Here is a 24,481-nt window from a genome sequence, read left to right as displayed (position 1 = left end):
CTGTAACACTCTAGTAATGAGGCTGCAGGCTGTAGTGCTGTGTTGTGGAGCTAATGGTATAGATAGTATGGTGCATAATATGATGCTGTATTTCTCCACTGAATGACTATTGCTACTAGCTGTAGTGCTGTACAGTAGTATGGTGTACTGGTAGTATGGTGTACATATGATCCTGCCATTCCCTACTCAAATATAGTTTTATATATATTTGTCACATGCGCCGAATACAACAGTGGAATGATACTTACACACCCTCAATCAACAGTGCAGTTCAAGAAGGTTTAAGAAAATATTTACCAAATAAACTAAAGTAAAAAATTATAAAAAGTAACACAATAAATATCAATGATGAGGCTATATACAGGGGGTACCGGTAGTGAGTCAATGTGCAGGGACACAGGTTAGTTGAGGTAATTTGTGTGTGTAGGGGGGGGGTGTCAATGTAAATATTCCGGTGGCCATTTGATTAATTGTTCAGCAGTCTTATGGCTTGGGGGTAGAAGCTGTTAAGGAGCCTTTTGATCCTAGACTTGGCGCTCCGGTACCGCTTGCAGTGCGGTAGCAGAGAAAATAGTCTATGGGTGACTGGAGTTTCTGACAATTTTATGGGCTTTCCTCTGACAGGTCCTATTATATAGGTCCTGGATGGCAGGAAGCTTTGCCCCAGTGATGTACTGAGCCGTACGCACTACCCTATGCAGTGCCTTACGGTCAGATGCCGAGCAGTTGCCATACCAGGCGGTGATGCAACCGGTCAGGATGCTCTCGATGGTGCAGTTGTAGAACTTTTTGAGGATCTGAGTACCCATACCAAATTTTTTCAGTCTCCCGAGGAGGATAAGGTTTTGTTGTGCCCTCTTCACGACTGTCTTGGTGTGTTTGGACCATGATAGTTCGTTGGTGATGTGGACACCAAGGAACTTGAAACTCTCGACCCGCTCCACTACAACCCCGTCGATGTTAATGGGGGCCTGTTCGGCCCACCTTTTCCTGTAGTCCACGATCAGCACCTTTGTGTTGCTCACATTGAGGGAGAGGTTGTAGTCCTGGCACCACACTGCCAGTTCTCTGACCTCCTCCCTATAGGCGGTCTCATCGTTGTCGGTGATCAGGCCTACCACTGTTGTGTCGTCAGCAAACTTAATGATGGTGTTGGAGTCGTGTTTGGCCACACAGTCGTGGGTGAACAGGGACTACAGGACATCTACATAGCAATTGTGTATTTTGATGGTTTATGTTTGCTATAGTTCCTTGTGATCTTTGGTAAACTGTTGAATACTAGTCTTTGGTATATTCAGAATCCCTTGATACACGTACATTATGTAAATATTTGCCCAAATCCTTTAATGATTTAAATAATGGCATTTTGTGTGATGTGTAATTGTTTTGGTAAGTCATCATTCTGTGAGATGGCCATCATCTGAGAATTTGAGGTGAGAACAACATGTGGATATCTATGTAAACTCAGCAAAAAAAGAAACAGAAACTTAAGTTTCAGCAAACTTAACATGTGTAAATATTTGTGTGAACATAAGATTCAACAACTAAGACAAACTGAACAAGTTCCACAGACATGTGACTAACAGAAATGGAATAATGTATCCCTGAACAAAGGGGGGGGGGGTAAAAAATCTAAAGTAACAGTCAACAGTCAGTATCTGGTGTGGCTACCAGCTGCATTAAGTGAACTGCACCAGATTTGCCAGTTCTGGCTGTGAGATGTTACCCCCCTCTTCCACCAAGGCACCTGCAAGTTCCCGGACATTTCTGGGGGGGAATGGCCCTAGCCCTAACCCTCCGATCCCAGACGTGCTCAATGGGATTAAGATCCGGGCTCTTCGTTGGCCATGGAAGAACACTGACATTACTGTCTTGCAGGAAATCATGCACAGAATTAGCAGTATAGCTGGTGGCATTGTCATGCTGGAGGGTCATGTCAGGATGAGCCTGCAGGAAGGGTACCACATGAGGGAGGAGGATGTCTTCCCTGTAACGCACAGCATTGAGATTGCCTGCAATGACAACAAGCTCAGTCCGATGATGCTGTAACACACCGCCCCAGACCATGACGGACCCTCCACCTCCAAATCGATCCCACTCCAGAGTACAGGCCTCGGTGTAACTCTCATCCCTTCGACGATAAACGCGAATCCGACCACGGTGAGGTCACGGTGAGAGAAGCACCGTGACTCGTCAGTGAAGAGCACTTTTTGCCAGTCCTGTCTGGTCTAGCAACGGTGAGTTTGTACCCATAGGTGACGTTGTTGCCGGTGATGTCTGGTGAGGACCTGCCTTACAATAGGCCTACAAGCCCTCAGTCCAGCCTCTCTTAGCCTAGTGCGGACAGTCTGAGCACTGATGGAGGGATTGTGCGTTCCTGGTGTAACTCGGGCAGTTGTTGTTGCCATCATGTACCTGTCCCGCGGGTGTGATGTTCGGATGTACCGATCCTGTTTAGGTGTTGTTACACGTGGTATTCCACTGCGAGGACGATCAGCTGTCCGTCCTGTCTCCCTGTAGCGCTGTCTTAGGCGTCTCACAGTACAGACATTGCAATTTATTGCCCTGGCCACATCTGCAGTCCTCATGCCTCCTTGCAGCATGCCTAAGGCATATTCAGATGAGCAGGGACCCTGGGCATCTTTCATTTGGTGTTTTTCAGAGTCAGTAGAAAGTCCTCTTTAGTGTCCTAAGTTTTCATAACTGTGACCTTAACTGCCTACCGTCTGTAAGCTGTTAGTGTCTTAACCACCGTTCCACAGGTGCATGTTCATTAATTGTAAAAAATATATATATTTTTCACCTTTATTTGACCAGGTAGGCTAGTTGAGAACAAGTTCTCATTTACAACTGCGACCTGGCCAAGAATAAAGCAAAGCAGTTCGACACATACAACAACACAGAGTTACACATGAACTAAACAAACATACAGTCAATAATATAGTAGAAAAAGTCTATATACAGTGTGTGCAAATGAGGTAAGATAAGGGAGGTAAGGCAATAAATAGGCCATGGTGGCAAAGTATTTACAATATACCAATTAAACACTGGAGTGATTGATGTGCAAGTAGAGATACTGGGGTGCAAAGGAGCAAGATAAATAAATAAATACAGTGTGGGGATGAGGTAGTTGGATGGGCTATTTATAGATTAGCTATGTATAGGTGCAGTGATCTGTGAGCTGCTCTGACAGCTGGTGCTTAAAGCTAGTGAGGGAGATATGAGTCTCCAGCTTCAGGGATTTTTGCAGTTCGTTCCAGTCATTGGCCTTAGAAAACTGGAAGGAAAGGCGGCCAAATGAGGAATTGGCTTAGGGGGTGACTAGTGAGATATACCTGCTGGAGCGCGTGCTACGGGTGGGTGCTGCTATGGTGACCAGTGAGCTGAGATAAGGCGGGGCTTTACCTAGCAGAGACTTGTAATGACCTGGAGCCAGTGGGTTTGGCGACGAGTATGAAGCGAGGGCCAGCCAACGAGAGCGTACATGTCGCAATGGTGGGTAGTATATGGGGCTTTGGCGACAAAACGGATGGTACTGTGATAGACTGCATCCAATTGGTTGAGTAGAGTGTTGGAGGCTATTTTGTAAATGACATCGCCGAAGTCGAGGATCGGTAGGATGGTCAGTTTTACGAGGGTATGTTTGGCAGCATGAGTGAAGGATGCTTTGTTGCGAAATAGGAAGCCGATTCTAGTTTTAATTTTGGATTGGAGATGCTTAATGTGAGTCTGACAGGAGAGTTTACAGTCTAACCAGACACCTAGGTAATTGTAGTTGTCCACATATTCTAAGTCAGAACCATCCAGAGTAGTGATGCTGGACGGGCGGGCAGGTGCGGGCAGCGATCGGTTGAAGAGCATGCATTTAGTTGTACTTGCATTTAAGAGCAGTTGGAGGCCACGGAAGGAGAGTTGTATGGCATTGAAGCTCGTTTGGAGGTTAGTTAACACAGTGTCCAAAGAAGGGCCAGAAGTATACAGAATGGTGTCGTCTGCGTAGAGGTGGATCAGATAATCGCCAGCAGCAAGAGCGACATCATTGATGTATACAGAGAAGAGAGTCGGCCCGAGAATTGAACCCTGTGGCACCCCCACAGAGACTGCCAGAGGTCCAGACAACAGGCCCTCCGATTTGACACACTAAACTCTATCAGATAAGTAGTTGGTGAACCAGGCGAGGCAGTCATTTGAGAAACCAAGGCTATTTAGTCTGCCAATAAGAATGTGGTGATTGTCAGAGTCGAAAGCCTTGGCCAGGTCGATGAATACGGTTGCACAGTAATGTCTCTTATCGATGGCGGTTATGATATCGTTTAGGACCTTGAGCGTGGCTGAGGTGCACCCATGACCAGCTCTGAAACCAGATTGCATAGCGGAGATGGTACGGTGGGATTCGAAATGGTCGGTAATCTGTTTGTTAACTTGGCTTTCGATGGTTCATTGAACAAGCATGTGAAACAGTGTTTAAACCCTTTACAATGAAGATATGTGAAGTTATTTGGATTTTTACGAATTATCTTTGAAAGACAGGGTCATGAAAAAGGGACATTTCTTTTTTTGCTGAGTTTATTAGTAGGAAAACAGCGCATGCTTTAAGGGTTATTAACATTCCGTGTGTAGGGTGAGAATCCTGACATTTGGTCAGTGTGTGTGTGAAAGGAAGCTTGTTGAACTTGTAGCATGGTTCATTGAGGTACATGAGCGTGTTCAAGAGATGCCTAACCAGGATCAATAGACAGCCATGATGGTGGGCTGGAGTGGACCAGAGGACCTGTTCTCATCACCCAGTCATCTCTACACATTTGGGTCGCTGACTTGGAGATTTGTGATTTGTGTGTGCACACACACATGAACACAGTTGTTGGCAACCACCAGCCAGTCATCTTCAAGACTAATTTCCTGGCATAATTTCAGACATATGTTTCAGACGGTGATGGGGTGGAGAGAAAGAGAGTGAGAGGGAGAGAGAGCGAGGGAGGGAGGGAGAGCAAATTGTCATTACAATGGAAAACAACAGCCATAATAATGCTAGGTTTAACAGTCAATTTCCTCTCCTATTGAGCCTAAGATTCTAATGGTAAATGGGAGAAGGTGCAGTTGGTCTCTTACTCTGTTCTGTTGTTACTTCCTTCCATGGCCTTTTATTTACCGTTTTTATCTTCAAACATAAAATTACCTTTACTTGAACAGAGAGTTTTCTACATTTACAATTTGTAAGAGGTCATCAGAGGCAGATTGGAGGAGAACAGTCAGCGCCATAGGAAATATTTAGAAGTAAAATGTTCATTTTGGTTAAAAGCAAAGAACATTAAACCATCTGGAATATGGCCTGAGGCAGTCACAGAAATAAGCAACAGCCTCAACGGAGTCCTCTCTCTGCTCTACACTGGCACACACACGCACACACACACACACACACATACACACTCACTCTCACTCTCACTCTCACTCTCACTCTCACTCTCACTCTCACTCTCACTCTGTCTCTGCTGTAACCACTTACCAGTCTCTGAGTTGTTTAAACACTGTTTAATGTTTACTATACTGTTTGATAGTGTTGAACAGCCGCAAAACAGTACTCAGGTTGTCCAATAAAATAGAAACATCTAACATACATCCAGGGGTTTATAGTTCATACTGAGAGAGAAACCTTCCATGGTGCCATGGAGACATTTAAATGACCTGTAGTTTGGCCCCTCCCCTATTTCTCCTCCTGAGAACTTCCACAGTCCCATAGTGCACTGCAGCTGGCCATGCCGACAACAGCCAGGGTTGATTGAAAGCTGTAGTAAGTCATTGAGTAAGTCCCTCCGTGTTCTCTCTGTCACCTTCACTCCCCCTAGGCTGCCACATACCCGTAACAAACTCCTTACTCACATGCCAGCCCACAATAACACCCAGAGACAGGCCAATTTTATGATTCATTTAGCTCAATAAAGAGCCTTTATTAAAGTTTACTTACTTATCAGCAAGAGGCTGGCTGTGTGTGTGTTATTGGGCTTGCTCCTGCGAGCTGTGGAGAATTGGAGCTGATGGAGAGACTAGAAGTGTAGAGAAAGAGGAGAGGAGAGAGGGATGGATGGATTGGAGGGGGCTCACTCTGCTCCTACTGAGTATGTTACCTGGATGAGCAGGGTGTAGTCAGGATATCTAAAACACAGACACACTAATCTCATATCAACACCAGGATTCAGTTTATCTAACTCTCAATTTCACAGGAATATGCACCGTCACGAATGCCTCCACAATTAGACATCCCTCTAGTTCTCCGCAGTAAGGCCTACAACAACATGGCAGTACAACACGGGCAGAGCAGAGGGGCTTGATGTTTGTTTGCCCACTAAAAGATATCATGTCTATGGGGAGAGCAAGCGGGGGGTTGAGATTGAGAGAGAGAGAGAATGAGAAGCAGAGAAGAGAAGAGAGAGACTAGAGAGAGAGCAGAGAGAGACAGGAGACAGAGGCGGGAGGGAAGGGGGAATGTCAGGGTGATTTAGATGTGAGTGAGAGGGGAGAGAGGGTGAGGAGACACAGACCCGGGGCCTCAGCTCTGGCTGGTGAGAGACAGATTTTAATCAGAGAGGCTGGAGAGCCAGAGGCCCCCCAGGGGCCCTGCGCATGACATGGCATTACAGCGCAGACAAAACAACACCAGCACCCAGACGACTAGCCTAGCCTCCAAATAAAAGATAACCCTGCCAACACGCATCACCATCATCATCATCCAGCCCACTGCTGCCTTAATCTGGCTCATCCTCCAACACTAATTAACTTAATTGAGGGGCTAAATGACACATCCTAGTTTAACTTCATTGAGGGGCTAAATGACACATCCTAGTTTAACTTCATTGAGGGGCTAAATGACACATCCTAGTTTAACTTCATTGAGGGGATAAATGACACATCCTAGTTTAACTTCATTGAGGGAATAAATGACACATCCACATTTTTTCTTTAGTCTTGTTATCTTTATTTTCTTTAATAGTAGGCCTTGTGATTTTTGGGAATAGTCAGATCAGAGTCATTATTATGTGTGATTTAAAAACTAAATCAAATAATTAGCATGTTAAGTAATGAATGAATAGTTTAATTTTCATTTAACTTAGTTTCCTGCATTTTAGTTTTTTAATCTGAAGCCAATGGTCTGTCAATGGCGAGGGCAGGGTCTTTGTTTGGTGTAGTGATGCACTGTATTATCATAAAGTGACATACAGTGCCTTCGGAAAGTATTCAAACCCCTTGACTTTTTAAAAAACATTTTGTTACGTTACAGCTTTATTTTAAAATGGATTAAATAGCATTTTTTCCCTCATCAATCTACACACAATACCCCATAATGACAAAGCAAAAACTGTTTTTTAGAAATTGCTGCTAAATTATTTTTAAAAATAAATATATATACTCTATATATCATATTTGCATACGTATTCAGACCCTTACCTCAGTACTTTGTTGAAGCACCTTTGGCAGCAATTACAGCATTGAGTCTTCTTGGGTATGACGCTTCAAGTTTGGCACACCTGTATTTGGGGTGTTTTTCCCATTCTTCTCTGCAGATCCTCTCAAGCTCTGTCAGGTTGGATGAGGAGCTTTGCAGCACAGCTATTTTCAGGTCTCTCCAGAGATGTTCAATCGGGTTCAAGTCCGGACTCTGGCTGGGCCACTCAAGGACATTCAGAGACTTGTCCTGAAGCCACTCCTGCGTTGTCTTGGCTGTGTGCTTAGGGTCGTTGTCCTGTTGGGAGGTGAAGCTTCGCCCCAGTCTGAGGTCCTGAGCACTCTGGAGCAGGTTTTTGTCAAGGATTTCTCTATACTTTGCTCCGTTCATCTTTCCCTTGATCCTGACTAGTCTCCCAGTCCCTGCTGCTGAAAAACATCCCCACAGCATGATGCTGCCACCATCATGCTTCACCGTAGGGATGGTGCCAGGTTTCCTCCAAATATGACGCTTGGCATTCAGACCAAAGAGTTCAATCTTGGTTTCATCACACCAGAAAATCTTGTTTCCCATGGTCTGAGAGTCTTTAGGTGCCTTTTGCCAAAGTGGGCTGTCATGTGCCTTTTACTGAGGAGTGGCTTCCGTCTAGCCACTCTACCATAAAGGCCTAATTGGTGTAGTGTTGCAGAGATGGTTGTCCTTCTGGAAGATTCTCCCATCTCCACAGAGGAACTCTAGAGCTCTGTCAGAATGACCATCAGGTTCTTGGTCACCTCCCTGACCAAGGCCCTTCTCCCCCGATTGCTCAGTTTGGCCGGGCGACCAGCTCTTGGACGAGTCTTGGTGGTTCCAACCTTCTTCCTTTTAAGAATGATGGAGGCCACTGTGTTCTTGGAGACCTTCAATGCTGCAGACATTTTTTGGTACCCTTCCCTAGATCTGTACCTCGACACAATCCTGTCTCAGACCTCTACGGACAATTCATTTGACATCATGGCTTGGTTTTTGCTCTGACATGCACTGTCAACTGTGGGACCTTATATAGACAGGTGTGTGCCTTTCCAAATCATATCCAATCAACTGAATTTACCACAGGTGGAATCCAATCAAGGATCATCAATGGAAACAACTACATTTCGAGTCCCAAAGCGAAGGGTCTGAATTCTTAGGTAAATAAGGTTTTTCGGTTTTGTGGTTTCATACATTTGAAAAAAAATCTAAAAACCTGTTTTTCGATTGTCGTTATGGGGTATTGTGTGTAGATTGCTGAGGATTTCTTTTTATTTAATCAATTTTAGAACAAGGCTGTAACTTAACAAAATGTGGAAGAAGTCAATACTTTCTAATAAAATAATAAGAAGTCAAGTCTGAATACTTTCTCGGTCTTATCTCTCAGAGAGAGATAAGACAGAGAGAGAGAGAGAGAGAGAGAGAGAGAGCGAGAGCAGGGGAGAGGGAAGAGAGAGCAGAGGAGAGGGAAGAGAGAGCAGGGGAAAGGGAAGAGAGAGCAGGGGAGAGGGAAGAAAGAGCAGGGGAGAGGGAAGAGAGAGCAGGGGAGAGGGAAGAGAGAGCAGGGGAGAGGGAAGAGAGAGCAGGGGAGAGGGAAGAGAGAGCAGGGGAGAGGGAAGAAAGAGCAGGGGAGAGGGAAGAGAGAGCAGGGGAGAGGGAAGAGAAAGCAGGGGAGAGGGAAGAAAGAGCAGGGGAGAGGGAAGAGAGAGAAGGGGAGAGGGAAGAGAGAGCAGGGGAGAGGGAAGAGAGAGCAGGGGAGAGGGAAGAGAGAGCAGGGGAGAGGGAAGAGAAGGAGGCAAGATTGAGGCGGAAGAATAGACAGCGTCAGGTGTAATGTTCATATTGGCTGACACAAGGGAAAAGCCAGCTTTTAAAGCGTTTAGCTTTAATTTCATTCAGGAGTGACATAATTGATTTTAATGAGATGTTTATAGAGTGAAGTGGCGCTGTTGCTAAATCATTTGCAAGGCTTGCTGCCTGCTTGGTTCTTCAGAGGCTCACACAGCACTGGGGAAAAGAGAGAAAAGCACTCAAGCATTCGCTGCCAAAATTCACACAGTTCCCCTTGCCACTCCCCCCCACCCACCCACCCTTCCTGTCTTTCTTCACTTTCACTTTTTACATCCATTCAACCTTGTGTAACTAGCAGAATTTTTTTTCTTCTTGGTAATACTTTATTCTTATTTACATGTAGTTTTTCTTTCTTTTCTGCACTAGTTATAGTAGATTCACATTGGTGCTAGTTGTCCATTAGGAACTGGCTGTAGGGGTGTTAATTGCGGCAGCAGTGTTCCCTGTGAATGTCCATTTGAATTGTGTGTTTCTCATCCCACGAACCACCCGCTAACATGGCATCCAACACACTTTCACCACAGTGAAAAATCACAGTGGCAGCAGTAGTAATAATGGCATCTCAGACTTAAACCACCCTTCCCACTTCCCCCTCCCAGCCAGCCCACTCCGTGGCCCACCTTCTCTGCACTGTGATTGACAGGGGCCACACTAAACCAGAGTGATTATAAAGACACTTCTCTCTGGGAAGTTACTGAGGCAGTGTGGACAGCAGAGAATGGCCCCTTTCCTATTCTTCACCCCCTCCACCCCTCAGGGAAAGACAGACTGTCACTCTGCAGCTGGCGACCACACCACTCCACCACCCCCCGTCCTCCAGAGTGTCACCCACCCTGCAGCAGCTTCACTTCCCTTTTATTAACACCTTCTAAAATAGACATTATTAATATCACACATTTTATTCCTAAACTCCCACACCATTACACGACTGACAGTAACCACCCGCAACACCATATTATCATCCAAACTGCCGTCACAACCGCTTCCGGCAAACAATCAGGACAAGGGTGGGGAAATGACAGGTTTAGGTCCTGATTTATTCAGCAGAATAGCGGTTTCCAACGGCAACCCTCAGGCATGATGTCCATACAACAAACTTAAGGAGCTATTTTGATTGCTTTCCAATCAAGCGAGACAAACACTAATTAGATTTTTTTGAGGGACTGTGGAATTAGGGGTATGGAACTTGGAGCGTGGATGACTGGCATTTCTCTCTGATAAATTGCTCTCATATCAGTCTCCTTACGCACTTCTGTTTACTGTCAGCCGTTTATTATTACAGAGAGTGAAGGAGTAAGCTGCAGATTCTGAGAGAGTCCCAAACGCCACCTTATTCCCCATATAGTACAGTGCTTTTGACCAGGGCCCATAGGGCACTATGTAGGAAATAGAGTGCCATTTGGTACACACCCAGTATGTTTTCAGAGATTAGAGATGTCTGGGTTTATCCTACCTTTTTATGATTGTTTGTCTAATGTGCTGTATGCTGTAGATGTCATGTCACCATGGTTTTTTGGCATATTAGAAAATTGCCCTTTCTTTGCTTTTCTTGCCCTCTTCCCTGTTCCTTTCTTTCCTCTCTTTTTGTTTCCTATAATAACGTTGTGTATTTTCTTGATGGAAGTCTCACAGTCCAACTAAGTTAGGTAGGCAACGAGGATGCAACAGTTTGAATGGTTGACATCCCAATGAAATGGTATCTGATACTGTATCTATATGACACAGACATTCCATTGACTGTGATGTGATCATGTGATAATGTGATGATATGAATGATCTGTGATGTGGTTGGCGGGGATGATGACACATTGTCTCTCTTGTTGGAGACGGAAGCTGGTGTCATATTTCTGATGGTTGACATCCCACTGAGTTGGTGTGACGTAGCCTATTGACGGTGATGTGATGACATGATGAGGACACATTCTCTCTGTTTTTTTTCACAGACAGATGTTGCTCTCATGAACAGATGTGGGATCTTTATTTGATCACCCTGCTGCAAGAGAACTTTCCTGCAATGCAGAACATGTAAAACTTGTAGTATATTTGAGGTTCAAAAAGGCTTATGTATTTTGTAATTGCCACTTTGAAATGTTAGACTTGATATTCCCTTTTAGAAAAATGTATCAACCCCTACAAAAATCTCCATTACTTATAATCCACATAATAGTTCACATTTGTGTTGCTGCAGGATTATTTTCCTGCTGTAGCAAACTCATATTAACATCCTACATCTGTAGACTGATACATGTGGTGTGATCTAGTAATATGTGATGATTTGTGATGCGGGGATGACACATGGTCTCTCTGTTCCACATACAGACATTGCGTTCATGCCCGATGCTGTGACGTAGGCATCCAATTGAATGTGAAAATCAAATCAAATTGTATTGGTCACGTACACATATTTTTCAGATGTTAGCGCAGGTGCCACAAAACGCTTCTGTTTCTGACAGATATCTTAAACTGGAGTGTCGACCCACTACCTCAAGCACCAACCTTGACAAGATGGAGCTGCTCTTTCTCCTGGGGAAGGCCTGCACGCTCAAAGACCTCTCCATCACGGTTGACTCCACAGTGTCGCCCTCCCAGAGTGCAAAGAACCTTGGCATGACCCTGGATGTCACCCTGTCATTTTCTGCAAACATCAAAGCAGTGACTCGCTCCTGCAGGTTCATGCTCTACAACATCTATTGAGTACGATCCTACCTCACACAGGAAGTGGCGCAGGTCCTAATTCAGGCACTTGTCCTCTCCCGTCTAGACTACTGTAACTCACAGTTGGCTAGGCTCCCCGCTTGTGCCATCAAATCCCTGCAACTTATCCAGAACGCTGCAGCCCGCCTGTTGTTCAACTTTCCCAAGTTCTTCCATGTCACCCTGCTCCTCAGCACACTCCACTGGCTTCCAGTCGAAGCTCGCATCCCCTACAAGACCATGGTACTTACCTATGGAACAGCAAGAGGAACTGCTCCTCCCTACCTTCAGCCTATGCTCAAACCCTACACCCCAACCCGAGCACTCCATTCTGCCACCTCAGGTCTCTGGCCCTTCCACCCCTACAGGAGGGCAGCTCCCACTCAGCCGAGTCCAAGCTCTTCTCTGTCCTGGCACCCCAATGGTGGAACCAGCTTCCCCCTAAAAACCTGAACCAGCACTTGCACTTGATCCCCCCCTGCCCTTTCAAGCTCTGACTCTACTGATAACTAAAATATGTAATATATATATATATACAATGCGTTCAGAAAGTATTCATACCCCTTGACTTTCTCCACATTTTGTTGTGTTAAAGCCTGAATTTAAAATTGATTAAATTGAGATTTTCTGTCACTGGCCTAGACACAATACCCCATAATGTCAAAGTGGAATTATGTTTTTAGATCAAAAATAAAATCAATAATAAATTAAAAGCTGAAATGTCTTGCGTCAATAAGTAATCAACCCCTTTGAAATGGCAAGCCTAAATATGTTCAGAAGTAAAAATGTGATGTGTTTTGTGTTGGATTTACCCCAAACATAACACTTTGTATTCAGGACATAAAGTTAATTTATTTGGCACATTTTTAGCAGCTTCACTTTAGTGCCTTTTTGCAAACAGGATGCATGTTTTCTAATATGTTTTATTCTGTACAGGCTTCCTCCTTTTCACTCTGTCATTTAGGTTAGTATTGTGGAGTAACTACAATGTTGCTGATCCATCCTCAGTTTTATCATATCTCAGCCATTAAACTCTGTAACTGTTTTACCATTGCCCTCATGGTGAAATCCTTGAGCGATTTCCTTCCTCTCGGGCAACTGCGTTAGGAAGGACGCCTGTATCTTCGTAGTGACTGGGTGTATTGATACACCATCCAAAGTGAAATTAAGAACTTCACCAAGCTCAAAGGGATATTCAATGTCGGGCATTGTAAAACCTCCCTGGTCTTTGTGGTTTGAATCTATGTTTGAAATTCACTGCTCAACTGAGGGATCTTACAGATAATTTTATGTGTGGGGTACAGAGATGAGGTAGTAATTCATGTTCAAAACTATTATTGCACACAGTGCATCCGATCAACTTATTATGTGACTTGTTATTAAGCACATTTTTACTTGTATTTATTCTTTTGCTCAGAAAACTTGGGGGGGAAATAAAACCCCCTGCGGGCCAAATTTGGGGCGCCAGTTGGGGAACCCTGTCTTCGAAACTTACTCAGAAAGACTCACAGCTGTAATCACCGCCAAAGGTGATTTTAACATGTATCGTCTCAGGGGTGTGAATGCTTATGTAAAATAGATATTTCTGTATTTCATTTGTAATACATTTGCAAAAATGTATTTGATCCATTTTGAATTCAGACTGTAACACAACACAATGTGGAATAAATCAAGGGGTTTGAATACTTTCTGAAGGTACTGTATGTATATAATGGTATGTATAGACAGTATGGACAGTATATGAATAGGAAAGGGGTGTACAGCAGTAGTTATATAGGATGAGCCTTGACTAGAATACAGTATATACATATGAAGTGGGTAAAATGGTATGTAAACATTATTAAAGTAAAATATACTTTTGACTGGTACTGTACAGTCATTGTCACGTTCCTGACCTGTTTTATGTTATTTTTTGTATGTGTTTAGTTGGTCAGGGCGTGAGTTGGGGTGGGCATTATATGTTTTGTGTTTCTTGTTTAGGTCACTTGAAATTAGCCTTATATGGTTCTCAATCAGAGACAGGTGCTTGACGTTTTCCTCTGATTGAGAACCATATATAGGTTGGCTGTTTCACACTGTTTGTTTGTGGGTGGTTGTCTTCCGTGTCAGTGTATGTTCGCACCACACGGGACTGTTTCGTTGTCGTTAGTATATGTAGTCTGTTCCTGTTCGTGCGTTCTTCATGTTTTATGTAAGTTCTCTCGTTCAGGTCTGTCTACGTCGTTTTGTTGTTTTGTAAAATTATCAAGTGTTCTTCGTGTGTTTAGTTTCGTCTTGTTAATAAAAATATCATGTCATCATACCTCGCTGCAAATTGGTCTTCCGATCCCTCTCTCCTCTCCTCGTCCGAGGAGGAGGAAGAATTAGAGTTACGTTACAGTCATGGCCAAAAGTTTTGAGAATGACACAAATATTAATTTTCACAAAGTCTGCTACCTCAATTTGCATATACTCCAGAATGTTATGAAGAGTGATCAGATGAATTGCAATTAATTGCAAAGTCCCTCTTTGCCATGCAAATGAACTGAATCCCCCAAAAACATTTCCACTGCATTTCAGCCCTGCCACAAAAGGACCAGCTGACATAATGTCAGTGATTCTCTCGTTAACACAGGTGTGAGTGTTGACGAGGACAAGGCTGGAGATCACTCTGTCATGCTGATTGAGTTCAAATAACAGGCTGGAAGCTTCAAAAGGAGGGTGGTGCTTGGAATCATTGTTCTTCCTCTGTCAACGATGGTTACCTGCAAGGAAACACGTGCCGTCATCATTGCTTTGCACAAAAAGGGCTTCACAGGCAAGGATATTGCTGCCAGTAAGATTACACCTAAATCAACCATTTATCGGACCATCAAGAACTTCAAGGAGAGCAGTTCAATTGTTGTGAAGAAGGCCCAAGAAAGTCCAGCAAGCGCCAGGACCGTCTCCTAAAGTTGATTCAGCTGCCGGATCAGGGCACCACCAGTACAGAGCTTGCTCAGGAATGGCAGTATGCAGGTGTGAGTGCATCTGCACGCACAGTGAGGCGAAGACTTTTGGAGGATGGCCTGGTGTCAAGAAGGGCAGCAAAGAAGCCACTTCTCTCCAGGAAAAACATCAGGGACAGACTGATATTCTGCAAAAGGTACAGGGATTGTACTGCTGAGGACTGGGGTAAAGTCATTTTCTCTGATGAATCCCCTTTCCGATTGTTTGGGGCATCCGGAAAAAAAGCTTGTCTGGAGAAGATTAGGTGAGCGCTACCATCAGTCCTGTATTATGCCAACAGTAAAGCATCCTGAGACCATTCATGTGTGGGGTTGCTTCTCAGCCAAGGCAGTGGGCTCACTCACAATTTTGCCTAAGAACACAGCCATGAATAAAGAATGGTACCAACACATCCTCCGAGAGCAATTGCTCCCAACCATCCAGGAATAGTTTGGTGACGAACAATGCCCTTTCCAGCATGATGGAGCACCTTGCCATAAGGCAAAAGTGATAACTAAGCGGCTCGGGGAACAAAACATTGTTATTTTGGGTCCATGGCCAGGAAACTCCCCAGACCTTAATCCCATTGAGAACTTGTGTTAATCCTCAAGAGGCAGGTGGACAAACAAAAACCCACAAATTCTGACAAACTCCAAGCATTGATTATGCAAGAATGGGCTGCCATCAGTCAGGATGTGGCCCAGAAGTTAATTGATAGCATGCCAGGGCGGATTGCAGAGGTCTTGAAAAAGAAGTGTCAACACTGCAAATATTGACTCTTTGCATCAACTTCATGTAAATGTCAATAAAAGCCTTTGACACGTATGAAATGCTTGTATTATACTTCAGTATTCCGTAGTAACATCTGACAAAAATATCTAAAGACACTGAAGCAGCAAACGTTGTGGAAATTAATATTTGTGTCATTCTCAAAACTTTTGGCCACGACTGTAGATAGGGCGGGATAGAGTACCGGGTGGTAGCTAGCAACAGTGACTAAGTTCAGTGCAGGGTACTGGGCGGAGGCAGCCTAGTGGTGACTATTTAACAGTCTGATGGCCTGGAGATAGAAGCTGTGTTTTAGTCTCTCGATCCCAGCTTTGATGCACCTGTACTGTTTCCGCCTTCTAGATGGTAATGGGGTGAACAGGCCGTGGCTCAGGTGGCTGAGCCCCTTGAGAATTTTCTTGCCGTTTCTGTGACACCGGTTGCTGTAGATGTCCTGGAAGGCAGGCAGTGTGATGCTTTGGACTGACCGTACCACCCTCTGGAGAGCCCTGCTTTTGCGGACGGTGCAATTGCCATACCAGGCGGTGATACAGTCCGACAGGATGCTCTCAATGGTGCACCTGTAGAAGTTTGTGAGGGTCTTAGAGATGGGCCAAGAAAAATTTCTTCAGTCTCCTGAGGTTGAAGAGGCACTGTAATGCCTTTTTCACCACACTGTCTGTGTGCATGGACCATTTCAGGTTTTCAGTGATGTGAACGCAGAGGAACTTGAAGATTTTCACCCTCTCCACTGCGGCCCCGTCGATGTGGAGGGGGGCGTGCTCTCTCTGCTATCTCCTGAAGTCCACGATCAGCTCCTTCGTTTTGTTGATGTTGTTCTTTCCCTGGCACAACTCCGCCAGGGCCCTCACCTCCTTCCTGTAGACTGTCTCGTCGTTGTTGGTAATCAGGCCTAACACTGTTGTTTCATCAGCAAACTTTATGATTGAGTTGAAGACGTGAGTGACCACGCAGTCATGATAGAACAGGGAGTACAGGAGGGGGCAGAGCATGCACCCTTGTGGGGCCCCCGTGTTCAGGAGCAGCGTGGTGGAGATGTTGTTGCCTACCCTCACCACCTGGGGTCAGCCCATCAGGAAGTCCAGGATCCAGTTGCAAAGGGCGGGTTTCAGACCCATGGCCCTGATCTTAGTGATGAGCTTGGAGTGCACTATTGTGTTGAAGGCTGAATTTTAGTCAATGAACATACTGTACATAGGTATTCCTCTTGTCCAGATGGGATGGGGCAGTAGGCAGTTCAATGACGATTGCGTCTGTGGATCTGTTGGGGCGGTTTGAAAATTGTAGTGGGCCTAGGGTGTCGGGAAAGGTAGAGGTGACATGATCCTTAACTAGCCTCTCAAAGCACTTCATGATGACAAGAAGTGAGTGTTACGGGGCAATAGTCATTTAGTTCAGTTGCTTTCGCTTTCTTGGGTACAGGAACAATGGTGGACATATTGAAGCAAGTGAGGACAACAGACTGATGAAATTATACAAAGAAAAATATAAACCCAACATGTAAAGTGTTGGTCCCATGTTTCATGAGCTGAAATAAAAGATTCCAGAAATTTTCCATATGCTGAAAAAGCTAATTTCTCTCCAATGTTGGCCAGAAATGTATTTACATCCCTGTTAGCGAGCATTTCTCATTTTCCAATATAATCCATCCACCTGACAGGTGTGGCATATCAAGAAGCTGATTTAACAGCATGATCATTGCACAGGTGCTGGGGACATTAAAAGGCCACTCTTAAAATGTGAAGTTTTGTCACACAACACATTGTCACAGATGTCTCAAGTTTTGAGGGAGCGTGCAATTGGCATGCTGACTGCAGGAATGTCCTCCCGGGCTGTTGCCACATAATTTAATGTTAATTTCTCTAAAATAAGCCGCCTCCAACATAGTTTTAGAGAATTTGACAGTACGTCCAACCGGCCTCACAACTGCAGACCACGTGTAACCACGCCAGCCCAAGTGGGTGTGCCTATGCCCTCCCAGGCCCACCCATGACTGCACTCTTGCCCAGTCATGTGAAATCCATAGATTAGGGCCTTATTTATATATTTCAATTGACTGATTTCATTATGTGTACTGTAACTCCGTAAAAGCATTGAAATTGTTGCATGTTGTGTTTATATCTTTGTTCAGTATATATAAACATTTAAATTCTACATTCTCTCTGTTTTTTTCCAGACGGACGCTGCGCTCATGTACGATGCCGTGCACGTGGTGGCCGTGGCCGTGCAGCAGTCTCAGCAGATCACTGTCAGCTCCCTACAGTGCAACAGACACAAACCCTGGCGCTTTGGGAACAGATTCATGGCCCTCATCAAAGAGGTACGTAGTATTATACATTACACACCGGCCCACTGGAAAGGCAGGGGAGGGATGGACATGGAGAGAGAGAATGAATGAGTGAGAGATAGCCTACACACACATAGGAGAGAGAGAATGAAAGAGAGAGAGAACGCCTACACACACATAGGAGAGAGAGAATGAAAGAGTGAGAGAACGCCTACACACACAGGAGAGAGAGAAGGAAAGAGAGAGATAGCCTACACACATAGGAGAGAGAGACACAAGAGAGACATACAGCGAAACAAGCTGGATGGGCACAAGGGGGCGATCAAAGAAATCAATGTAAATGAAAGAAAAAGGCTTTGTTTTTACTGCATTTTTATATTATGTACATTCATAGTTCTCCGAGAGCAGCATCCATCTTAATCTTAAACCTGTCTCTCTGTTTTCATATCATGTCCCTACAGAATGGGTCTACATGATCTTCATCTGGGCTAATTATTCCTCAGTGTGCTAGACAGATTCTGGAACCTGGTGGTGGATAATCCAAACCTCCCTGTCTGTCAGTTAGGCAGTTAAAGAGCAAGATTGGCCCAGGCTATATTTAGGGTCTGTAAAGCCTAGCTACCGTGTTCTGTTCTGTTTGCTCTGTGAGATTTCACCAGAACCCTGCTAACACTCACACTGCTCCTGGCTGGGGGGTGGTGTGGCTGGAGGGTGGATGGTGGGGAAGAGGAATGGAGGGATGAGGTTTTTGACATTTTAAAGCTCTTTGTCTCGAACCGCCGCACAAATAATCTCACATCTCGCCACCTCTAGTACTCTCTCTCTCTAAGCCTGTGGACCAGTACTAGGGTGGACACCAGCCAGCCCTCATAAAAGACACTGTCTTTTTAGCCTGATGGTCTTTATACACCACTGCACTGTCGATCCAGAGTGACATACAGGGTAACATTACACTATCACTGCATGGCCACTGCATCACAGGCTAACACTGAACTATCACTGCATGGCCACTGCATCACAGGCTAACACTGAACTATCACTGCATGGCCACCGCATCACAGGCTAACACTGAACTATCACTGCATGGCCACTGTATCACAGGCTAACACTGAACTATCAATGCCTGGCGGGTAGGAGCATTGGGCCAGTAACTGAAAGGTTGCCGAATCGAATCCCCGAGCTGACAAGGTAAACATATGTCGTTCTGCCTCTGAGCAAGGCAGGTATCCCACTGTTCCCCAGGCGCCGATGATGTGGATGTCGATTAAGGCAGCCCTCCGCACCTCTCTGATTCAAAGGGGTTGGGTTAAATGCGGAAGACACATTTCAGTTGAATACATTCAGTTGTACTACTGACTAGGCATCCCCCTTTCCCTACACTATCACTGAATCACCACTGTATCACAGGCTAACATTACACTATCACTGAATCACCACTGTATGACAGGCTAACATTACACTATCACTGAATCACCACTGTATGACAGGCTAACATTACACTATCACTGAATCACCACTGTATCACAGGCTAACATTACACTATCACTGAATCACCACTGTATTACAGGCTAACATTACACTATCACTGAATCACCACTGTATGACAGGCTAACATTACACTATCACTGTATTACAGGCTAACATTACACTATCACTGAATTACCACTGTATTACAGGCTAACATTACACTATCACTGAATCACAGGCTAACATTACACTATCACTGAATCACAGGCTAACATTACACTATCACTGAATCACAGGCTAACATTACACTTAACATACTACATCTATTTAACACGGATTCATTCAAAGGTACCAATTTCCACTGTTATTTTCAATATAACCATGTCCAACCACATAGGCAGGTAATTGTGGTTATTTCTTGGAAATTCACAATCTTCTTTCATCTAGTTCTCTCTTCCCAACAAAGAGGAACAATGTGACATTAATGAGCCTGTAATAACATGACGTTAGATGTCATACTACAGGTTCTTTCTGAAATAACATTCGCTTTAAGTCAGTTGCTCTTGCTTCTCTAAGAAAAAGGCACAGAATTCAACATTTGCTATGCAATGTAACACAAGAGAGTTCTATCAAGGCACAAGGTGAGACCCAAATGCAGACACAGGAGGCAGATTGTTGGAGTCTTACAATGTTTAATAATCCAAAGGGGTAGGCAAGAGAATGGTCGTGGACAGGCAAAAGGTCAAAACCAGATCAGAGTCCAGGAGGTACAGAGTGGCAGACAGGCTCGTGGTCAAGGCAGGCAGAATGGTCAGGCAGGCTGGTACAGAGTCCAGAAACAGGAAAGGGTCAAAACCGGGAGGACTAGAAAAAGGAGAATGCAAAAAGCAGGAGAACGGGGAAAAATCTGGTTGACTTGGAAACATACAAGACGAACTGGCACAGAGAGACAGGAAGCACAGGGATAAATGCACTTGGTAAAATAAGTGACACCTGGAGGGGGTGGAGACAATCACAAGGACAGGTGAAACAGATCAGGGCGTGACAAGTTCAGTGCTTAGGGCCACTTTTATGCTCGATTTTCAGCATTCCAAAGCAGTGCCTGTATCGTTACAGATTGGGGAATAACTATCTCACTGTTACTAAAGCAACGATCAGAATTACGTCCAAAAAGCGTCTGTGTCCTGGAGAAAACTGTATCGAGTTTGTGTATGTGGTATTAATAAGTAATATACAGTGTGTATGTGGTATTAATAAGTAATATACAGTGTGTGTGTGTGTGTGTAGCATACCTTTGTGTGTTTGTATGCCTTGCTTAAAGGTGAACTCTAATGAATAATGAATGTCTCTATTTTGCTGAGAATGAGTGAGCTCCTGTGACTTCTTGCTCTTTGGTTATGATTAATCTCTCTCTCTCTCTCTCTTTCCCTCCTCCTTCTCTTTCTCCTCACTCCATCCCTTTCTCCCTTTCTCCCTTTCACTCTCGCTTTCTCTCTCTGTCTCTTTCTCTGTCTCTCCTCCCTTCCTCCATCTATCGCTTTCTACCCCTCTCTCTTTCTCTCCTCCAGGCCCACTGGGATGGCTTGACTGGGCGGATCACTTTCAACAGAACCAACGGCTTGAGGACAGACTTTGACCTGGATGTGATTAGTCTGAAGGAGGATGGACTGGAGAAGGTACTAAGGGAGTGTGTGTGTGTGTGTTTGTGTGTGTTTGAGTGTGTGTGTGTGTGTGTGTCTGTGTGTGTGTGTGTGTGTGTGTGTGTGTGTGTGTGTGTGTGTGTGTGTGTGTGTGTGTGTGTGTGTGTGTGTGTGTGTGTGTGTGTGTGTGTGTGTGTGTGTGTGTGTGTGTGTGTGTGTGTGTGTGTGTGTGTGTGTGTGTGTGTGTTTGAGTGTGCATGTTTATAATACATGACCATGTGTGCACGTCTATGGAGGAGATAATTCATTAAAAAAAGCTTGCCAACACAACAGATCCAAACACCAACCCACACACACACACCCTCCTTACACACATGCTCCCCTGTGTGTGCCTCTCAGCTGCTCCTGACCTCCTCGTCTCTCTCTGTGGCGTGTGTCTGCGCCTCCATGAATAATTTACTCTATTAATGAAAAAACCTTCAGGAGCCCTCCAACCTCATGAAGGCTGAATTAAACAGTTGATTTGCAATTACAAAGCAGCCATCTCTAAGGCCTCAGTAGTGGGCATCAGAGAGAGGAGCAGGGCTGTTGAGGCTGTAGTGGGTTGGTGCTGCAGAGCAGAGTGTCTGCTGAGATGAGAAGCCCTGTAGCGGGTAAGAGAATAACACAGCCAGGATGAGAGGCCCCTGCAGGCTCACCCCTCTCCTCCTCCTCCTCTTCTTTCTGCTTCCACCAACCCCTCCTTACACACTCACTCACATGCACACACATACACTCAGTACTCCACCTCTTCAGCTCAAGCACACATTCCCAGAATTCTGCAGCACCCTTAGGACACGGCTGACAGCAGGTTGAACTCTTAACTCTTAACCTGCGGGATGAGATATAAGAGCTGATCTAGGATCTGATCACACTCCTCTTCCTCTGTGGAAGAGGAGTGTGTGTGTGTGTGTGTGTGTGTGTGTGTGTGTGTGTGTGTGTGTGTGTGTGTGTGTGTGTGTGTGTGTGTGTGTGTGTGTGTGTGTGTGTGTGTGTGTGTGTGTGTGTGTGTGTGTGTGTGTGTGTGTGTGTGTGTGTGTGTGTGTGTGTGTCTGTGTTTGTGTGGGTGGGTGGGTGCGTGTTTGTAATAATGCACCTCACATCATATTTTCTCATAGACACACTCTCCCCTGAACAGTTTTTCTGCACGGAAGATATAACTGAAGTGCACTAAATGCTAATGTTTTGTCTGTGTTTTTCCCCTCAGATTGGAACATGGGACCCTCCTAGTGGCTTGAACATGACAGACCACCAGAAAGGGAAGACATCCAATGTCACAGACTCCTTAGCCAACAGATCTCTAGTTGTCTCCACCATACTGGTGAGTACCATTCCCTCTTTGCTCTGTGGTAGACACTTTTTGTCTATTCATAGAAAACTTAAATTGCTGTACTAGCTGTCAGCTAACTGGGTGCTATAACAGAGTTCTACCATGTCTATATAAGTGATTATGAATGCCCATAACTGCTCTAAGACTTAATTGACTCCTTGGAAAAGGTGTTATTCCTTTTTAGTTTTCTTTGAAAAGTGCTCCACTTGATTTTCTCAAGATGGTTGTTGGCCTGTGAGCGAATTGAATGAAAGTAGCCAAAAGTACACCACTTTTAAATGACCAGTCCACACTTCACTTCACTGCTGGGGAGAGGTCCCTTTCCAATTGGTTGAGAACAGTTTCAGGCAGGGCTAATTGGCTGATTGATTGCCAAATAAGATTTCATGGTTTAAGGCTCTCTCTCTCTCTAGCATTTTATTAGTCCCTCTATTGAGGAGTTGTTTCTCTACCCAGTGATGTTAAACCCAGACATTCAGGGGAACTCTTGGGGAAGTTAAAGTGCCCTAGGATCTCTAATGCTTCTCTATGAGTCACACAGACCAACTCACAGCTGTACTTCCTCAGGCTTCATCCAACCATCTTTGGCATTTTAGAAAAGCACTATAAACATCCTGTGTATTGTTATTATTCACTCTATAGAAGATTTATAAAAACATCTTTGCTTCAATGATGAGCGTGTAATGATGGGGCGGTGAGTCGGAAGCAGGTGAAACGTTTTAATAAAACAATAAAACCAAGAACATGACACTGATATACAAGAACAATACCAACTGGTGAGTGAACATAGGAGAGTGACATATAAAGGGGAGGAAATTATGAAGGTAATGGAGTCCAGGTGTGAATCATAATGATACACAGGTGCGCGTAATGATGCGTGCCAGGTGTGCGTAATAATGAATCCCAGAACCAGTGGTTAGTACTCTGGCGACGTCGTATGCCGGAGGGGAGGAGCAGACGTAACAGAGCGTATCACTCCCCATCCTGTGGTGTCTATCTGTTGGGGTGGAGTTGACTGTGAGTTGTAAAGAAAGTCTGCTCTGCTGCAGTAGGGATTCTGTAGGCTACACGACGACTCCATCCCTCCTATCTCCTCCGTCTGAAAGCCATACCAGAGTCCGCCGCAATTGACTCATCACGACTAAACAGTAAGCTTCTAGAATCAAGAAAGTTAAGGCAATTTACGATCCTATTATTAAGAACCAGAGCGTAAAAATAACAATATCAACCAAATTGCGGTTTGTCATTATTTATCCCGTGCTGCGCTTGCCTTACCTCTCCCATGCATGCTGCCGCTGTGCTCTGATTGAATTGCTGTTATTAGTTAAGACTCTAAATGTCTGTAATTGGTGCATCAGGATTGAGTCATGGGGAGATCTCGGATGGCTTTGAGGGGATGAGAAAAGAGGGAGGGCTGACAATAATTGGGTTTGTTACATTTGATTGATGCACACTTTTATCCAACTTCTCTTCATTTTCTTCATGCCAGACTGAAGGATTACAAGCCCCTCTTTAAAAGGTGGAGCTGTAATTAGTTTTCAATGCCTCAGAGATCTGAACTAATCAAAAGAGTTTTTGCCATTTTGTCAAGACCTCATATTGGTAATAGACTGGTGGTTAAATTGACAGTACTTCTAAGACCTCATACTGGTTGTTAAAGTCACAGTACTTCAAATACCTCATACTGTTATTATACTGGTGGTTAATGTCACAGTATGCCCATGTGGCAGTCCATAATGGGCATAGAGGGCAGTCCATAAGCGCAGTGAACAGAAACAGATCCCACCTCCTCTTGGCTACACTAGAGAATCCTCCTCACCCGGGGCACCAATCATAGTAGTGGACATAAACAGATCCAACCTCCTCTTGGCTACACTAGAGAATCCTCCTCACCGGGGGCACCAATCATAGTAGTGGACATAAACAGATCCAACCTCCTCTTGGCTACACTAGAGAATCCTCCTCACCCG

The 24,481-nt window shown here is 44.7% G+C and overlaps 1 pseudogene; it reads left to right on the top strand.

Moving 5' to 3' along the window:
• LOC139573487 (glutamate receptor ionotropic, kainate 2-like) overlaps positions 1 to 24,481 on the top strand; it is a 218,739-nt pseudogene that overhangs the window by 115,689 nt on the left and 78,569 nt on the right.

The sequence above is a fragment of the Salvelinus alpinus genome, chromosome 4 (genome assembly GCF_045679555.1).
Source record: "Salvelinus alpinus chromosome 4, SLU_Salpinus.1, whole genome shotgun sequence".
In the NCBI taxonomy this organism is placed as follows: Eukaryota; Metazoa; Chordata; class Actinopteri; order Salmoniformes; family Salmonidae; genus Salvelinus; species Salvelinus alpinus.
This window is presented reverse-complemented; position numbering and strand designations above follow the sequence as displayed.